The following is a 6,820-nucleotide window of genomic DNA, read 5'->3' on the forward strand; positions in this document are numbered from 1 at the left end:
ACAGGAAGCGAGAGTGAAGAGCTTCACTTCTGTCTGGCATTCGAGGAGCAAGGAGCTGAACCCCTGAATTGTTCAACCAGTGAACTAATCATGTCAGAGATGAGCACTACTATTTACCAACTACCAGGAGGCTTACTGGTAGTGGAGGTAGCTGAGCACGAATACCTCCGGTGTTTGTGCGTTCACTGCGGGATACCGGGCGTGGTACCAAGCACCAAGGCCCGATGCCCTCAATGTGGCACGTTTTATCTTTGGCCGAACGAGCCATGGCCTGTGATCGAGACCCCGCGGGGTACCTCTCCGGGAACAATGACGGAGGTGGCGGAAGGCAAAGACAAGACTGCCCTGGTTCCCTGTTACACCCAAGCAGGAGGAACCAAGGCCCAGCCCGCTACAGAACCGAGCGAGCTGTCGACAGAGAAGAGAGCGACCGCAGTGGAGGTACCGGAGCGCGACTGCTTTGTACATATAACCACTGGTTGTATCGCCCAAGAACCTGGTGACTCCCTAGCGGAGGAACCAATCCTGATCTCCTCGGAGGAAGAGGTTGGTGTGCCATCGGTGGCGATGCGCCTACTGGCGAACCACCCCAAAGCTATCAAGAGGGAGCAGACGAGTACGGAAACCTTCCGACGACGAGCGCTGGTGCGGCCGGAGGCCCGTAAGAGTCCCACGGCCGTGGTGACTCCCAGTGCGGTGGAAACAGAGACCGAGACGACCCAGGAGGATCCCAAGAAAATCACGCAGCAGCAGAGCGGTAAGGAGACTCCACCCCCCTTACTCCCGCCAGGCAACAGCAGCGACCGCGGAGGACGAGAAGCAGAGGCTTGCGGCCTACTTGTCCGTCCGTGAACCGGATGTTCCGCCAACGCCCATGCCGGTCTTCGATGCACATCCGGTGCGTGACCACGGAGCAGAGGGAGATTCTAAGGGCCCAAGCTGATGACGGCATTTCCGGTTCCACCGGAAACCAAGGCCCGGAAGCGCTGTTCTCCCCCCCGGAGAGTAGCCATGGCCGCTGCAATGGCCACCCTAAAGAGCCCAGGTCCATCGAGGGAGGCGCGACACATGACAGAGAACGCGCCCAAGAAAGCGTCCCTTGGTCGCGGTATCACCCGCTTGCTTGACAATGACATGAACGTTGCCCCTGCCCCAGCCCATAGCTCCATCGCCCCGGCCACTGCCCCTGCCCCATCACGAGTATTGCCACCGGGACCTAGCGGGGATAAATTAACCAAACACCCGAAGTATTCCAAGGATTTGCGGGATTGGGAGTTGAGCGATGAGGGGTCGGATGGGGAAATACCTTACTCGAGTGTAATACCTGTGTCTAACCCTGTGCCGTTTTCTCCTAGCGCTAGAGGGAGAGCCCGAGGGTCACATACTCCAGCAGAGTCTGGGCCTGTTCCAGAGGTGGTTCAAAAGATGAACCCTACCAGGTACTTTAATGCCAAAGGGAGGAGGGTTTGCTCGCGCTCTACGGATGCGGGGACGTCTGGTGTTTCCTTGCTGGCAGAATCTGAGGTAGAGCTAGTCAGTCTACAGAATACGAGAACCGTGACAAATGGTGGGCGCCTTTATTTACTGGGTACCATGCAGGAATGGACCGTACACGGTTACTGCTCATTAAGAATAATATCGTAGACCTTTGGTGGGCAACAGGTGCTTTTACTCCGCAGGAGGTGGAGGATGAAATAGATCATAGATTCCGGGAGATCGAGCAGAAACTTATTAAACCCAAGGGCCCCAGTATTCTATATGACGAAGTTGCTCTGGAAGAGCCAGAGTTTTGGGCACTGCAGAGCAGGGCGGGGCACCGCAAACTCACTAAATTGAGCCGTGCCGACTGAGCCATACTGGCTAGGTATAGGCAGTCGCATGGGTATGCATACCCTTATGTACCTGAGCCCATCATGAGGGAGATAGAAGAGAATCGGGATAGCTGGCTCAGGGAGGCTGTGCAGGAATATCTTCGGACCAAGTGCGGTCAGGGAGGTTATCATAATGAGGATAAAAAAAGCGAGCTGGTGCGAATCTAGAGCCTAGGGAGGTGCATATACATGCACAGCATAATGTATCGTCCGGAGCATGGGTCGGTGCAATCTTTCTATGTGACCATCACGGATCATAATGGGCGGAGAGTAAGAAAGCCTGATCCAAAACATTATCTGTAGGGTTCTCCATGTTGGGAGAACCCGGTTGTATTATTATTGAACTACCTCATATGCAATGTATGATGACTATGCCACATGTGTGCTGTTTCCCAGGTTGTTCGCCGCAGGATGGTTCTGCTAGACCTAGGTCCAAGTGGGGACCATTGGATTCCACCAGAGGGAGAGTGTAGCCCCCTGTAAACAGCACCGGCTATACCTATCTCCTTCCTACTGTGGTAAGTCCTGTTAAGGGCAGGCACCAGTAGTAATCATGGGTTTTCCCCGCCTTAAGCCCTGACTTGATTGGTGGAGGTAGGCGCCCTGACTCTGTGTGCGGGCAGACACAGGGGAGGGGTCTGCTGACATCATGATAGGCGGGGCTGTCTCTATTTAGTGGGCTGCTCCTGTGAGTTGGTGTCCTTCTTCTGGAGAGAGTGAGTCCTGAAGCAGAGAGCGGGTGCTGAAGCAGACTCTGAGCTTGGAGCATGCAAAGGAGAGGAGAGGAGAGACTCAGCCACTTTGAGTAGAGCTGATAGTACCATAGACCCGGTGGACCAATGCCCCTCACCCCAGTGCTGGGGTGATGGGGAGAATCCATCCCCCACCCAGAGGATAACCTCTGAGGTGGGCAGCAGGGTATTGATGCCCCCACCCAGACCATCCTGTCGGAAGATAAACTTGGAGGGAAGGAGAGGAGGAAAGACCTGTAAAAGAAGGAGGGTCGAGTGATAAGCGGGACATTGCTGTTGTTGTTGTGGCTACTGGTCGCCACTACATTTGGAGACGCTGATCCGACAAATAAAGAGACAATACTTTTATATCAAGACTGATGTGTGATTCTGGAGCATCCACCCTGCGACCAGGGTTCACTCTTCTATACAAGTCCTATCCCATATCCCTGGGAGTATAGAGGATGGAGGCGCTGCACCACTAAAGCATGGAGGTTACTACCCCAGAAGCCTGGCCCTGTGATCCCCCACATCATCGCGGGAGACTCAGGCCCTCCTGTTCCACGCAGGTATGCACCACCCAGTCCATGTAATCCGCCCTCACGCACCCTAGATATGTCAGATGAGTTTAGGGGGGGGGGGGGGGGGAATATGGGTTACAATAACTACAGCCGATTGTTTTTTAGTGCAGACTGTGGACTATTCCCTGCAGCTAATATGGTCGGTGTCAACTTTTTTACAATGAAATGCAAGTATATCGTATGATCTGCACCAATGGTATATGGTACATTTAGTATATGCTTTTTTGGCAGACATTCATTTGTGCTTATGATGGACTTACCAGTGCTGGAATAATCTTATAATCACCAATGTGTGCAAATTCATTTATTACAATTAAGCCAGTCATATATGGAGAAGTTCATATGCAATACAGTACTGATGGTATATAGTGCATTTAGTATATGCTTCTTTGGCAGACATTCATTGTTTGCCTATGATGGATTCACTTGTGCTGGAATCATTTTATAACTATCAGTGTGTGCAAGTGCACCTATCACAATCAGGCCAGCTATATGTGGGAAGGTTCAAATGCTATATGAAAACAGGGTTTTCTCTTAGGGCTGCATTACTATTCAACCAATATTTGTACTATAAGAATTCCTTATTTTTGACCCATTCAGGGTATGTTCCACCATGATTTGCACAGATTTAAGTATTCTGATCTCAGCTGGACAGCTATCCCTACACTCAGAAGAGGCTTATCATTAACCCATCCTTGTGTTTAGTAATCACTGGTTTATTATGCATTATTTATACCTGTAATGTCATTTGATTGCATTAATAGTTGACACATGCTAAACGAACAACTTTTTTTTAAAAAGTTTTATATATTATTATTTTTATCTCTTACTCTCTCAATCACTCATTTATTCTCAGTCACTAACACACTATCACTCAATATGCACACAGACACACAGACAGCACGAACTCTCTGATTCCTTCCTGCTTCTAGTCACACCTCTAACACAGAAGCAAATGCAGCAGGTAACATGACTGTCAGTTACTATTTTGCGTAGGTCCACATGCTGCCATTTTGCTAAATGCCTGCAAAATTCCATCTAAAACTAGCATAAATACAAATTCAAAGACTGATTTTACATTATTATTATTAGCTTGGCAAAAGACTTCGCAAAAAAGCAACAAAAAAACTCCCAAACATTTTGGGTGCACTTGGGACAGTTTCATAAATCTCTAAAGTTAAGCAAGTTTCTTACATTTAACCCAGATGATTACTCAAATTTACTTTACCACAGATTTGGCAAAGACTTGTGATCAAGGCCGCCGAAAGGGGGGAGAGCCGGGACAAGTGTCCCGGTGACTTCTTTGCCCGGCTACCAGTCCAGTAGCAAACCAGGCAAGTGAAAACGACATTGGGTAAAAGAAAATGACCTCCTTTAAAGGCTGCGAACGATAAAAACAGTGATGGATACACAGATTCACAAGGAACCAATGTATATTGTAAAGCATAAATCTCGTAAGTATTAACGCATTTTAAAATATCAATTTTACCTGGTAAGTTAGCACTTTCCAGCACATGCAGGGACTGTTGTAATAAAAATAGAGAAAATGTATTTCCTGAAACTAACAGCAACTACTTAGACATTTGAGCAAATCATTTATAAAATTACAGGAATAACCATGTGAACATCCAGAACATTACTGTCAATGTTTACTTATGAAATACCCATGCAAACAGCAAAATAAAAACTCAGCAGGAATGAGGGCATTTCAGGTCTACAGATTTCCTCATTAAAAATGGACAATAATTTTTGCAACAGGTCCACAGCAAATGGTTCAGTGAAATAGTAAGTTTAGGAAAATCAGAGCAGTCAAACGGGAATCATTAAAGGGAATCTGAAAAAAATTACTATCAATGAATGTACACAGGAAGTTATTTCTACTGTAAGAATTAACTAAATTTATGCTTTGCCTTTTACACTATTGGCAGAGTGGAGAGTTTTTGTCATTTTGTACCCACTATTGCTTGTTACCGACTTTCACTCCTAGATGTAGAATAATTATTTCTGAATGGGTTGGTGGCTTTGTACAGTACTTCTTTAACCTAGACTGGTCTATGCAAGCTGCTTAATGCAACATGCTAGAAACGTAGAGATAGAAAGGGACACTATTCCCTATTGCTATAAGCTACAAAGCAACACAACAAATGTAGCATAATACCAATAAGATACCAAATGCAAGGCATATATTACACAAAGTTGAAATACAAAGAGTACAAACTGTTATACAGTACACTAACATACAAACAACCGGTGCCACACATGATCCCCAAAAAAATATCGATCAGGAGACACCCTACTTCTAATGACATAGTTACATAGTAGATGAGGTTGAAAAAAGACGTACGTCCATCAAGTTCAACCTATGCTAAATTTAGACAACAGATACTTTATATCCTATATCTATACTTACTTATTGATTCTTACTTACTTAATTCCCCAACCAAAGTAGGAGACAGTTCATACAAAGCACATTTTGGAAAAAGATTTATACAGTATGTATAAAGACATGGGTGAAAAACAACATTTTAAAGTCTGAGTTTTAAAAAAAAAACGTTTTTAGAATAAAAATAAAATATAAAACACACTGGTTTATTTCGATGCTAGAGCTGATGCCCTGAATAACAGAGGTTGTGGGATCTGATCCTGTTGTGGGGTCTGATCCTGACCAGTCTGGCCATTAGATTTCTCAGTATCGGTCTTATGAAAATATTTTAGGATTTGTGACTTGATTAAATATACTTTGCATAGACCCCAGGGTACCTCAAGTGTGTACGTTGTTCAGCCCAGGCATCTCTCCCGAATTTATTTGGAGTGAGTTTTGAGGGGACACACGCACACACAAACACAACTAAGTTGGAACTGTTGGGGGACACGCTATTCTCTGGGACCATTATCCCATTACTGTGTACTGCATTCTTCGTCTATCACACATATCGGATCGCAAGTTTACGGAGGACCTTCCGGTTGGGTCGATACGATTATGCTCCGGAGCTACTACTCTGAAAGCTCCTACGGAGCACATGCATACGCCTCTTCCTGCATGAGTACAATCTTGGGCTATTACTACTGTATAAAAGGGCATGATCCTTAACTGAAAACAATAAATGGTGAGAGGACATCTTTAATACATATAACTATACACTTAAACACACACACACAGACATACATACACACAAAATATATTTGTAATGTATATATATTTGTAATATATATATATACACACATACACATGCACACACACACACTTCAGTATTAGGTGATATATTGTTAGTCCAAATAAAAAAGGTATGTGTCATAGGATAAGCTTTCGAGAGTTCTCCTCTTCCTCAGGTCAGCAATACTGGTTTACAAAGGAATCTATGGCTAAAACAAAGATTATGCAAGCAAAAAAAGGGGATGTCTGAAGACATTGGAAGGGTAATAAAATGGTGAAAAGGAACAGCATGGAGGGGGAAGGGGATGCTGTGGGGGGAGGGGGAAAGGTGTTGGTAAGAACATTGGCAGCGAGGCAAGCAGGATAATTACAAACAACAAAAGACAGGGGTGCCCAATGCTACATCCAATTGACAAAACATATTAAGTAATAAGTATCAAGTATAAATACTTCAATAATAATAATATTTACTTGTTATTTAGT

At 45.3% G+C, this 6,820-nt stretch overlaps 1 protein-coding gene across 2 annotated transcripts in view; it reads right to left on the reverse strand.

Annotated features, from left to right (window-relative positions):
• The window catches only part of ASB9 (ankyrin repeat and SOCS box containing 9), a 51,188-nt gene extending 46,497 nt beyond the window's left edge, over positions 1-4,691 (reverse strand). For both annotated transcript variants that reach the window (XM_075594101.1, XM_075594100.1), the window contains exon 1: positions 4,673-4,691. The gene's annotated coding sequence lies outside the window, so the exon portion shown is untranslated. The remainder of the gene's footprint in view (positions 1-4,672) is intronic.
• Between the last annotated feature and the right edge of the window lie 2,129 nt (positions 4,692-6,820).

This window comes from Ascaphus truei, chromosome 3, assembly GCF_040206685.1.
Source record: "Ascaphus truei isolate aAscTru1 chromosome 3, aAscTru1.hap1, whole genome shotgun sequence".
Lineage (NCBI taxonomy): Eukaryota > Metazoa > Chordata > Amphibia > Anura > Ascaphidae > Ascaphus > Ascaphus truei.